A 13,665-nucleotide genomic window follows, 5' to 3' on the forward strand; every position below is an offset into this window, starting at 1 on the left:
CTATTTCCTCCTCTTCCCCCCACCCCACAGAAAACTCAAATAAGTAGACTTTTTCTCCCAGAAAATAAGTAAAAATGTATTAGATATCAAGAGAATGAGAAAACAAGTCACAGACTAGGAGAAAACATTTACAAAAGTCGTATATGAGGGGCACCTGGGTGGCTCAGTCGGTTGAGCATCCAACTTTGGCTCAGGTCATGATCTTTCAGTTCGTGAGTTCGAGCCCTGCATTGGGCTCTGTGCTGATAGCTCAGAGCCTGGAGCCTGCTTCAGATTCTGTGTTTCCCTCTCGCCCTGCCCCTAGCCTGTTCGGGCTCTGTCTCTCTCAAAAACAAGCATTAAAAAACAAAAAAAGCCATATCTTGTAAAGGACTCATCCAAAAGAATTCTTAGAACTCACAAGAAGAAAATAAGTAACTGATTTAAAAATGGGTCAAAGGGGGGCACCTGGGTGGCTCAGTTAAGCATCCAACTTCGGCTCAGGTCATGATCTCACAGTTCATTGAGTTCAAGCCCTGTGTCAGGCTCTGTGCTGACAGCTCAGAACCTGGAGCCTGTTTCAGATTCTGTGTCTCCCTCTCTCTCTGCCCCTCCCCTGCTCACACTCTGTCTCTCTCTCTCTCTCTCAAAAATAAATAAAAATTTAAAAAAAAATTTTTTTAATAAAAAATAAAATGGTTAAAAGAGGGGCACCTGGCTGGCTTTGTCAGTGGAGCATGTGACTTTTGATCTCAGGGTTGTAAATTCGAGCCCCACAATTGAGTGTATAGATTACTTAAAATCTTAAAAAAAAAACCAAAAAACAAAAAACAAAAAAACTTAAAAACAATTGGGTAAAAGACCTGAACAGACACCTCACCAAAGAAGCTATACAGAGGGCAAATAAACATATGAAAAGATGCTCAACCCCATATGTCACTAGGAAAGTGTAAGTTAAAACAATAAGATACCAGTACACACTTCTGAGAATGGCCAAAATCCATATGGTGTCACAATACTGACACTAAATGCTATGCTGGGGAAGACATGGAGTGAGAGGAACTGCTGTTGGTGGGAATGCAAAATGGTATGAGCACTTTGGAAGACATCTGGCAGTCTCTTACAAAATTAAACATATTCTTACCATACAATTCAGCAGTCATGCTCCGTTATATTCACCCAAAGGAGTTGAAAACATGACCACACAAACGCCTGCACACAAACATTTACAACAGCTTCATTCATGATCACCAAAACTTGGAAGCAATCAAGGTGTCCTTCAACAGGTGAATAGATAAATAAACTGTGGTACATCCAGACAATGGAATATTATTCAGCGTTAAAAAGAAAGGAGCTATCAAAACCATGAAAAGTTCATGAAGGAACCTTAAAAACATATTACTAAGTGAATGAAGACGACCTGAAAAGGCTACATACTGTATGATTCCAATAGCATGACATACTGGAAAAGGCAAAACTATGGGGACAGTAAAAAGATGAACAGTTGCCAGGGAGTGGAGCCAGGGAAGGATGAACAGGAAAAGCAGAGATTTTTAGGGCAGTGAAACTATTCTGTACGATACTATAACGGTGATACATGTCATTATATATTGGTCAAAATCCACAGAATGTACAACACCAAGAGTGAACACTAATATAAAGTATGGCTTTGGGATGATAATGATGTAGCCATGTAGGCTCAGTGACTGTAACACATGTGACACTCTGGTGGGGGATGTTGACAGTAGGGAAGGTGTTAAGTGTGTGAAGTCAGAGGGTACATGGGCACTTTCTACACTTGCCACTCAATTTTTTTTGTGAACTAAAAACTGTTCTAGAAAATAAAGTCTATTAAGAAGTATTAAGGGGCGGGGGCTCTTGGGTGGTTCAGTCAGTTGAACGTCCGACTTCGACTCAGGTCATGATCTCGCAGCTTGTGAGTTTGAGCCCCGCGTCGGGCCCTGTGCTGACAGCCTGGAGCCTGCTTCAGATTCTGTGTGTGTGTCTCTCTCTGTCCCCCACAGCCCCGCTCACACACTCTCTCTCTCTCTCCCTCAAAAATAAATAAACATTAAAAAAATAAAAAAATAAAAAAATAAAAAGTATTAAGGGGCACCTGCCTGGCTCAGTCTGTAGAGCATGGGACTCTTGATCTCAGGGTTTAAGTTTGAGCCCCACATGGGGTGTAGAGACTACTTAAAAATAAAATCTTAAAAAAAGTATTAAAATGTGTTTTAAAGGTACTGGATTTATTTTAAAACACAATTGCTGGATTACTTTAAAGGGTCGGTAAAGGCTCAACCTAAATTCATAGAATTATTAGTAACAGTTGTAACTAATATATCTACAAGCAACTGAAATGTCCTAAATGCTATGCGTGTAAATATAATCTAATGCAATTCTCATAATAACCCTGGGAATTAGATGCTGTTAGTGGATGCATTTCTATTTTACACTTGAAGAAACTGTGGTTTTAGGAGGGTAACTCAGCCCTGAACTACAGGCCTGACCCTAAAACCATGTTCTTTCCACCACACTGACTCCATCTGAATGCTGCAGCACTGGCCCCCATTAGCTAACGAGAATCCTGGGAGTCTGCATCTGGATGAAGAGCAAATTACACTTGTAGCTTCAGTTCTATAGCACATGGTGCCAATTCGCAAAACATGCTTAGTATATGATAATGATTCATCGGAATACTCAACCCAGCAAGAATATCATCCTCCTCTCCATTTTTCTAAGGAACCAAATGCTGACAGATGTTCATAGCTGGTGTAGGAACTGTGTGGCTACATTACGTGCTAGCAGCCACACCAAGGTTCGTTCTGTTCTAAGCTTGCATAGCCTGGGAGTCCTCCAGATGCCCATGCTCACCTCAACAAGGATAAAGGGTTACTTGGGTCCTTTTACAAGTTAACACGTACTGGTATTTCATCATTTCCACTAGAGGAAGGCAGCTATATAAAACAGATCAGCAAAAGTTGGAAATAACCAACGAGAAATAAAAACACAACAGCAGACTTAACTCCTCAACCACCCACAACACTGAAAACTCAATTTTTATCCTTGCCCATTAAAAGGAGTAAGAGAAGGGGCGCCTGGGTGGCTCAGTCCATTAAGCATCTGACTTCAGATCAGGTCATGATCTTACAATTTGTGAGTTTGAGCCCCACGTCAAGCTCTGTGCTGACAGCTCAGAGCCTGGAGCCTGCTTCAGATTCTGTGTCTCCCTCTCTCTCTGCCCCTCCCCCACTTGCACTCTGTCTCTGTCTCTCTCAAAAAGAAATAAACAGTAAAAAAAAAAAAAGGGGGGGGGGAGTAAGAGAAGCAGGCTTGTCATTTAAGGGTAAGAAGCAAACTCAGCAGTCATGGGAGGTTAGGGAGTCTTGGCAGTGGGAAAAGAGGGCCCAAAATAGATGTATTAAACACAGCTAGGTGAGAATTCTGATCAGCACATATTTTTAGTGATTGCACATTTATAACGTTCATATGCCCAGTTCAAAATTAGTTTAGCTACCAGTCTTTTGAAATGCCAGAAAAATTATTCCTCTCCCCACAACCGTCTTCACCATGGAAATAATTACAAGTTCAACGCCCAGCACCGACTATGCCATTGTCCTGTAACCTTGTAAAGCCACCCGGACAGTGTTCACCCCCACCATACACCTTCTCCCCTGCACCCCTGCCTCCAGTCAAAAGGAACCTCTATGTTCCACATCTGATTTGCAGGTGGGTATGATGGTGGGGCAGCCTAAGGAAAGCAGGAAGGGAAAGAAGAGAAATGTGGCAAAGATGACGCCTAGTTGTCCCCCAGTATCTGTTCCTGGCTTCATCCTTGGGAGGCTAAACAAGGAAGCTATTGCTAACTAACCAGATTGAGTCAAGCTTTCAAGTAAAACTATGCTTGACCACAAATTGTTTTAGGTCACAAAATTCTCAGGTGGTATTTTCCGCTGTTGTCAAATTATTATGTCACAAAGGCTGTTTTTAATCTACTTTGGACATCAAGAATCAAAAGACATATTTTAGAAGATTTTAAAAAGTCAGAAAATGAAGGCTGACAGAGGAAACAGTAATAGTTCTTAAGTTGCCCTTATTGTCAATCATTGCAAATATAACTAAATTTATATGCTCTCATTTAGAAGCTCAGTCCCTTTGTTCTCTAGCACTAAAAAAGCTCCTGCATCATTTCCAATATTTCCAACAGCAGTTCAACCTGTGCATCCCTTCTTTAGAAGCTTTTAGAAAAATTAGGACTTGGGGTGCCTGGGTGGCTCAGTCGGTTGAGCATCCAACTTCAGCTCAGGTCATGATCTCACGGTCTGTGAGTTCAAGCCCCGCATTGGGCTCTGTGCTGACGACTCAGAGCCTGGAGCCCACTTCAGATTCTGTGTCCCTCTCTCGCTCTGCTCCTCCCCTGCTTGTGCTCTGTCTCTCTCTCAAGAATAAATAAAACATTAAAAAAAATTTTTTTTTTAGTTAGGACTTGTTTGCATAGCAAAGGAAACCATCAACAGAAAGGCAACCTACCGAATGGGAGAAGATATTTGCAAATGGTATGTCTGATGAGAGGTTAATATCCAAAATACATAAAACACTTGTAGAATTCAACACCCAAAACCCCAAAATAATCCAATTTAAAAATGGGCAGAGGGCTTGAACAGACATTTCTCCAAAGAAGTACATAAAGATGGCTAACAGAAACATGAAAAGTTGCTCAACATCACTCATCATCAGGGAAATACAAATCAAAACCACAAAGAGCTATCATCTCACACCTGTCAGAGTGGCTAAAATCAAAAACACAAGAAACAAGTGTTGGCAAAGACGTGGAGAAAAAGGAACCCTCATGAAACTGCTGGTGGGAATCCAAACTGGTGCAGCCACTGTGGAAAACAGTATGGAGGTTTCTCAAAAAATTAAAAAATAGAATTAGCATATGGTCCAGTAATTCCACTACCAAGTATTTACCCCCCAAAAATGAAAACACTCATTTGGAAAGATATGTGCATCCCGATGTTATTGCAGCATTATTTACAATAACCAAGACATGGGAGCAATTCAAGTGACCATCCACAGATGAATGGATAAAGAAGACATATATATACAATGGAATGTTACTCAGTCATAAAAATGAATGAAATCTTGCCATTTGCAATACCATGGATGGATCTAGAGGGTACAATGCTAAGTGGCATAAGTCAGATAAAGACAAATACCATACGATTTCACTCATACGTGGAATTTAAGAAACAAATTAAACAAAACAAAAGAACTCTTAAATACAGAGAATTGGTGGTTGCCAGAGGGGAGGTAGGTGGGGAGAGGAGTAAAATAGATAATGGGGATTAGGAGTACACTAATCATGATGAGCACTGAATAATGTATAGAATTTTTGAATCATACCGTATACCTGAAACTAATGTAACACTATGTAAATTATACTTGAATAAAAAAAACTTTAAATAGTAAATAAAAAATAAGTACTTGTATTTTAAAATTCTTGTATTTTGGGGGCACCTGGGTGGCTTAGTCAGTTGAGCAGCCAACTCCTGATTGCTGCTCAGGTCATGATCCCAGGGGTCATGAGACGGAGCCCCCACATCGGGCTCTGCACTGAGCACGGAGCCTGCTTGGGATTCTCTCTCTCTTTTCCTCTGCCCCTCCCCCCGCCCACTTTTTCTCTCAAAATAAAAAAATAAAAGTAAAATAAAAATAAATAAATTTTAAAATACTTATATTTTTACTAATAATTTCTAAATAAACCGCTAAGGACAGTTTCTAAATCCAAACAACAGAAATCTATATGTAAATTCAATCCATCCTTTGAGGCTCAACACATGTCACAACCTATAACAGGCCATCAGTTGAATATAGAAGACAGAAGGAACAAATTTCTTTCACAACAATATCTATCAGATGTGCAAATTGTACTCAACTGGGCAAAATCTCTAATATATAACAGGAGTATGTTCCCACACTTCAAAACTAATAGCAAAAGAAAAAACAGAATGATGAATATGTGCATCTGGAATTTTCTTAGTGGGAATTAAAGGTTATTCATACCTTCCATGTTGCTTACTGAAAGATTCTTCCAAAAAGCATCCTGAAATCTCTTCTCTTTCATCATTTAGAAATAAAATTATTCTAAAAATATGAAATAAACCAGTAGTTTTTTACGATTCAAAGGTAAAAAATCCAAATGTCCTAACATATAAGCAACTTTTGTCTATTCTGTAAAACCATAATGCACCGTTACATTTCAATGTACATTTCAACATGTATTAGGTACCAAATAATTTCTTTGTTGAGAAATCACACTTTTCCTACATGATTAAACTAAATTGAGCAATGTGAATTATCTGGTAAATGAGGAAAATGTAGAAATATATTTAGATATTAACATTCATTTATTCATCCAAAAGTTATCTCTTGAGGATGTATATGCATGAGGCTCTTTCTTGTCTGGGCACTGGGGATACACAGATGAAAGTGACAGGAGACTGCGGCTCTCGTGGAGTCCACTGTTAAGGCAGGTAGTCACGTCACAGATAAATAAGGGGGACTTCAGACGGTCACAGGTGCTAGGGAGAAGAAAGAGCATGATGTGATAGTGTGTGATGTGGATGGAATGCTACATGAAAGAGGGCCAGGCAAGACCTCTCAGAAAAAAACCAACAGACTGATCTAAAGGGATTCATCCTAATTACTTCACATCATTTATCACATGCCACCTCAGAATGGTGAAAAGATTTTTAAGAATCCCTACAGAAGATTACAGCTAGCAATGAGCTAAACAGGTGCCCAGATGGTCTTCTCAGGAACCTCACGGAGTTATCAGGCAGCTAGCTGGTATGGACTCTGAAGACAGGAACTCTAACCCTGACCTCTTCCTGGAATGACTAATGCTTGCACCTGTGCTACAATACATACTACTCAAAATCCTGGAAACAAATCTGAGATTGCCTAGAGGAAGTTTATTATAAATCTCTTAACCTGAATAAGGACCTGAAACATAATATTTAGAAAGTCTTAACTTTTTTTCTGGTTTATTTTTAAGAATTGGTGACTTCTGAAAGAACACAGAAAACACTCAAAATCTAAACAGATTACTCATAGAATATTTCTGACAGTTTAAACCTGCCCTAAGCTTGGTTTTGCTGCCTTCTTGGCACCATTCTATGAGACAGCTCCAGGATGTTCTTTGAACCCAAACAGGACCATGTTTTTTGCTCCAGAGAAATATTAAAAGCAAACAGTTCAGGGGCACCTAGGTGGTTCAGTCGGTTGGGTGTCTGATTTTTGATTTTGGCTCAGGTCATGATCTCGCGGTTTGTGAGATCGAGCCCCATGTCGGGCTCTGTGTGAGAGTACAGAGCCTGCTTGGGATTCTCCTCTCTCTCTGCCCCTCCCCTGCACATGTGTGCGCATGCTCTCTCAAAATAAATGAACTTAAAAAAAAAATTTTTTTTTTAAAGCGCACAGTTCATGGGGCGCCTGGGTGGCTCAGTCAGTTGAGCGTCCGACTTCAGCTCAGGTCATGATCTCGCAGTTCGTGAGTTCGAGCCCCGCGTCAGGCTCTGTGCTGACAGCTTAGGGCCTGGAGCCTGCTTTGGATTCTGTGTCTCCCTCTCTCTCTGCTCCTCCCCCGCTCATGCTCTCTCTCTCTCTCTCTCTCTCTCTGTCCTTCAAAAATAAATAAAAACATTAAAAATATAATTTAAAAAAAGCGCACAGTTCAAATCAGCTTGGTTCTTTGGTCTTAGTGTGAGAAGCCAAGCTGTCATGTAACCTGGAGAAAGGCAGAGTTTGGGAAGTGGGGGGAGGGGAGATGGCAAAACTGGTTGCCTTCTTTCCTCCTGCACTTGGTCTTCACACAACTATCCTTTAAGTTCAGGATCTTTCAACCATCCCAGGTTCAAGTCAGAAACCAAGGGGTCACCTTCTCCCTCTCCTTTATCCCTCGTAGCCAACCTGTTCCCAAGTCCAGGGGATCTTCCCCTCTACACCTCGGAAATCTGTCCATTCTCCTAGCTCTGCAGCGGCTAACCTGATTCAAGGTATGTACTTGACAGGACCACTACAGTAAACTACCCAACTGTCCGCCAGTATGTGTGCTCTTCCCTCTCTCATCTATTCCCTACCCTGTAGCCCGAATTATCTTTCAAAACAAAAATCTGGCCAAATATCCTATTCATCCCTGCTTTTATTAAAACTCTTCAAAGCAATGCCTCCCATTACTTTAAGAATCACAACTGTGGGCGCCTGGGTGGCGCAGTCGGTTAAGCGTCCGACTTCAGCCAGGTCACGATCTCGCGGTCCGTGAGTTCGAGCCCCGCGTCAGGCTCTGGGCTGATGGCTCGGAGCCTGGAGCCTGTTTCCGATTCTGTGTCTCCCTCTCTCTCTGCCCCTCCCCCGTTCATGCTCTGTCTCTCTCTGTCCCAAAAATAAATAAAAAACGTTTAAAAAAAAAAAAAAATCACAACTGTGATTAGATGGGTGAAAACAGAAATGAGACAGGATTGGCCAAGTACCGACGAAAGCTAGATGAGTGTATTAATACTAGCCTCTCTTCTGTGTATGTCTGAGATTTTCCACAATAATAAAAAAAAAAAAGTTAAAAAAAAAATAACAACCAAGAAACAAAGACCTAAGGCCAAAGACTATGGCTGACAAGGACCTCTACGGTCTGGCCCCACTTCATGTTTGTGCTCCGCACCTCTGCACCACTGGCCTAATTTCAATTCTTTAAACACTGCACTCCTGCTTGATACAAAGTATTTGCACATGCTGTTCCATCAATCTGGTATGCCCTTCCCAATGCTTACTCAACTCCTACTCATTCTTCAGAGACCAGGGCAGCCTTCCCCAATACACCCCTGCCCACCACGTCCACATCAAGGTTTTCTGTCAAATGCACTCACTTGACTGATGTTCTTTTCCCAGACAATGACACTTCAGTTTGTGATCAAACATTTCTGAGTGTGACAACTCTAAAGTTCATAAGAGCAGAGTCCATGTTTTTGCTTATCGGTGAATATCAAGCATCTAGCACAGGACTTGGCAGAGAGCCAATGATTTAAAGGTAGCTGCTGAATGATCTATTTTACTACCTAAGACTATCAATGGAACTGCTTTCAAACTCCCTGTAACAAAACACATTCTAAAGTTTTGAAAATTATTTGCCGTTTTGGTCTCCGTTTTCTGCAAGTGGCTACAGAGGAATCATTCTTATTTGTTCCCTCAGTAGTGTCTTTCTTTTGGGATATTGGAGTCCTTAGCATTCCCGTCATGGAAGTATCATGATTACCCACCAAAAATAACCACACAAACCCACAACCCGGTCTCTTTTCACTCTTTTTATAGTTGCTTCTCCTCCTTCCCAAAATCAAGATCAAAGGAGTAGAGGACACATGGCGATGAATTCTCTCTCGGACCCCAGGAACTTCCCTTCACGTCCTGCTCCAGATGGCTGGCAAGCAGCTTTCTATTAGGAATGCTTCAACAGAGGCCCCAGGACTTCACCATTCTGCTTCCCTTGTGATCGTCACAGACAGTCCTTCTGTAATATATTCCAGGCATCGTCACGGTGCCATTTAAGTTGTATAATTCATGTGGGAAACTGTAACATTAAATGGGTCTGTCTTTTTATTTTATCAAAACACCTGGGTGACAGGCAGAAATGAGATTTAAATAATTCTGATTATTTTAACGTGTGAACATTTAGGGTAACAACTCATGTATCTGGACAGTGACATCTTGAACATTTATTTCAGTATTTCTTAGAACTACAGTGCTATTAGGACCCTAAGAAATAATTTTATGGCCAGCCAAGAGACTAAATTTATCAAAATATCTTTTAAATAAAGACTGCATCAAGTATGTGGAAAAGACTTCACCAATTAATTCAGCCACCATTAATCCAAATTTGTAACTGAGGAGCTGCTTACAAATTTAACTTTTATTCTACCTATGACCTGCTAAGTAAACTGACAGTAAAGTCCAAAAACAATTTAAGCACCCTCAAGCACTTGCTCATATGGAAATAATCCATGTTAACTACTAATCACTCTTCTTGTCAATTACAGCTAGATAGTAGGGCCCTTCACTCAGTAGGAAATACTTGAACCCTATGTATATATGTATCTATCAATCAAGAAAGCTCCATAGGGGGTGCCTGGGTGGCTCAGTCGGTTAAGAGTCTGGCTTTGGCTCAGGTCATGATCTTGGGGTTTGTGAGTTTGAGCCCCGCATCGGGCTCTGTGCTGATGGCTCAGAGCCTGGAGCCTGCTTCGGAATCTGTGACTCTCTCTCTCTCTGTCCCCTCCCCGCTCATGCTCTTTGTCTCTCAAAAAAAAAATAAATGTTAAAAAAAAAAAATTGAAAAAAAAAGAAAGAAAGAAAGCTCCAGTGTATAGGCATATCTCCAAGATATTAAGGGTTTGGTTTCCAAAAGCCACCGAAATAAAGTGACTATCTCCGTGAAGTGAGTCAAACGAGTTTTTTGGTTTCCCAGTGTATATAAAAGCTATGTATACATTATACTGTAGTCTATTCTGTGTGCAATAGTATTATGTCTCAAAAAACAAAGTACATATCTTAATTTTAAAATACTTTAGTGCCAAAAATGTTAACTGTCATTTGAGCTTTCAGCAAGTTGTAATCTCTGATCACAGGTTACACTAACAAATATAATAATGGAAAAGTTTGAAATATTGCAAGAATTTTCAAAATGTGACAAACACAAAGTCAGAAAATGCTATTGGAAAAATAGACCAATCACACCTGCTTGATGCAGGGTTGCCACAAACCTCCAATCTGTAAAAAGCATAGTATCTACAACGCACAGTAGAATGAGATATGCCTGTATGTAGTCCAGACTATTAACTCGCAATTACTGGAAAATGAGTCTGAATTAAGAAGGTTCTGCTTAAAAACATAAAGATTCTACATATTTTTTGTTTAAAAACACAAAATTGGCCCCAATGCAGAGCATGGGAGTAAGCAAACTTTAAATTCCTTTGTAAAAATTTGGGGTAACCTCTCTTCATAAACATTAAGCAACTGCTAAACTTGTAAGAATAAGACTACTCGAAACCTGAATAAGGGCATTAAAAGATTTTCATTCATTTTTAGAAATTTTTTTGCTAAGAAATTTTCAGTAAAAAGGTTTAACAGAAATTCTTTCCTAATCTAATAAGGAGAGTTCTTAAGACTGCTTTATTATTGGGGTGCCTGAGTGGCTCAGGCAGCTTATGTGTCCAACTTCAGCTCAGGTCATGATCTCATGGTTAAGGAGTCCAAGCCCCACATCAGGTTCTGCACTGATGGTATGGAGACTGCATGGAATTCTCTCTCTCTCCCTCTCTGTCTGTGTCTCCCCTGCTTGTGTGCTCTCGCTCTCTCTCTCAAAAAATAAACTGGAAAAAAAAAAGAAAAGATTGCTTTATTACTTGCTATTATAAAACCAGAGCTAAAGGGCAGACCTGAAAACTAGATCATTCTCTACCTGCAGGAAAGGCTATATTTCAATTTCAGACAATGGGAGACTATCTTTAAGGAAAGACTTGACAGCCTATTACAGTATTTATTTTCTGATTATCACTGGGGTCAAATGTTTGCCCTTGTATTTCACTAATTCCCCCTGGTAACATTAGTCCCATTCTGGTGTTTACTGGAGGTTGAGTTGGTTATATATACCAGGCCACTGACTAAGTAATCCCTCTTCCGTTTTTCTCTTTAAGAAGTATGGCTGGTTTTGGTGTCAGAAAATTTGTCTCCCTCTCTCTCTCTGCCCCTCCCCTGCTTGTGCTCTGTCTCTCTCTCAAAAATACATAAACTTAAAAAAATAAATAAATAAAAAGGAAATTCTGACACATGCTACAACATGGATGAAACTTGGAAGACACTGTGCTAAATGAGATAAACCAGTCACAAAAAGATAAATACTGTATAATTCCACTTATATGAGATACCTAGGGTAATCAAACTCAGAAAGGAAGTAAAATGCTGGTTCCTGGGGGAAGAAGGGCAGACAGAAAATTATTTGATGAATATAGTTTCCATTTGGGAAGATGAAAAAGTTCTGGACTTTGTAAATGTAAATGTAAACTTTGACAATGTAAGTGTACTTAGTACTATGGAACTCTGCACAAAATAGTGATAAACTTCATTGTGTGTATTTTATCACAATTAAAAATTTTTAAATAAAAAAGTAAAAAGAAGTATGGCTGTTTATCTGGTGGTTACTAGAAGACTTAAAGCAATAACCCTATATTGCCAATTAATCATATGCTCCTATGGAGCACCAACCACAGCACTAGTGTTCCTAGGTGGCACTGACCAAATGTTTAAATCAGCCATTCAGTGTGTTTAGCCAGCCTCCAGTATCAGGGCCCTTAAGAAGGTTGTTGATATCTATCGTTGCACAGAACCAAATAACTTGATATCACATTCACTGTACAGCTTGCCTGCCAATTTCTTAAAATGTGTATAGAACTTTTTTTTTTTTTAAGTTGGCTCTATGCCCAACGTGGGGCTGGAACTCATGACCCTGAGATCAAGAGTCACATGCTCCACCGAATGAGCCAGCCAGGCGCCCCATGTATAGAATTTTTTTATCAGTCTTCTACTTCTTTATCTTTCGGCATATTGCCTACAGGTGGAATTAGGTGACAGCTTCCAGTTCTTCCATACTCACAATGAAAAGCTTTGCCTGTATATGTAATTTTTCCAGTGAAGTCTAAGCTATATACCCGGCAATCTTCAGGATTACTGTCAGTCCACAATATAGTGCCAATTCTGCAGAATAGGCTGTCCTCCTCCTGTACACAACCAAGGCAATGATCATTCTCAAGAAGCCCCTGTACCATTAATCCAGGATGCAAAAGAAACACGTTAAGGGCACTGAAACTCAATCTACAGCAATGCCAAGAGATGTGACCTGAAGGGAAAGAAATGTGACAGCTGATCAGCCTGACCATTTCAGAAGGGCTGTGCTACCAGTAAGAGGTGACCCACCACCAAAACAAGCTCCATAAATCCTGGACTTAGCGACATAGCAACAAAGCGAGTGAGAAACCAGCTAATCACCTTTGTCTTTTCAAACCTGCACATCAAATACCAGTTTACAACATCGCAAATACAAAAAAAATGACCATATATGTATGACACGCTAAAGATCGAGAGCAGAGGAAAAGCTGCAAAAGCATGAATGGTGGAGGGTCGGTTTTGTTTTGTTGCTTCTCCTAAAGGTAGCTGTTTGAAGGCTATGATGATATACTTCAATAATGAAAATGAATTTGAGCTTCACACAAAAGAGTAAATATTAAGCAACATAATTTCAAATGTGTAACAGACCACTCTGGGCAAAGTCCTTAAGCAGTTCTAGACATGGGTGACTTGACAAAACTGTGATCTATGGGTTTGTTTGCTTTTCTTCCTTCACTAGAAAGCAACTGGCCATTGGTTTTACAGATCTGCATCATGTATCAAAGTTCAAAAGCACATTTTCCATAACTAATGCCTGCTGCTTTTATTATTAGTGCTAGTAGCCTATAAAACAGACTTGATGTAATCAGCTGTTTTTACCCTTTTGCTTTCCAGTTAATAAAGTTTTCTGACACCTTTCTATATTATTTACAAGAACGGTGAAGTATAACACGACCATTAAAACAAGGATAATTC

The 13,665-nt window shown here is 40.1% G+C and overlaps 2 protein-coding genes across 4 annotated transcripts in view; both read right to left on the reverse strand.

Annotated features, from left to right (window-relative positions):
• RPS10 (ribosomal protein S10) overlaps positions 1 to 13,665 on the reverse strand; it is a 193,245-nt gene that overhangs the window by 118,780 nt on the left and 60,800 nt on the right. The window lies entirely within an intron of this gene.
• The window catches only part of NUDT3 (nudix hydrolase 3), a 134,439-nt gene that overhangs the window by 93,428 nt on the left and 27,346 nt on the right, over positions 1 to 13,665 (reverse strand). The gene's annotated exons all lie outside the window — the stretch shown is intronic.

Source organism: Neofelis nebulosa, chromosome 6 (assembly GCF_028018385.1).
Source record: "Neofelis nebulosa isolate mNeoNeb1 chromosome 6, mNeoNeb1.pri, whole genome shotgun sequence".
NCBI lineage: Eukaryota > Metazoa > Chordata > Mammalia > Carnivora > Felidae > Neofelis > Neofelis nebulosa.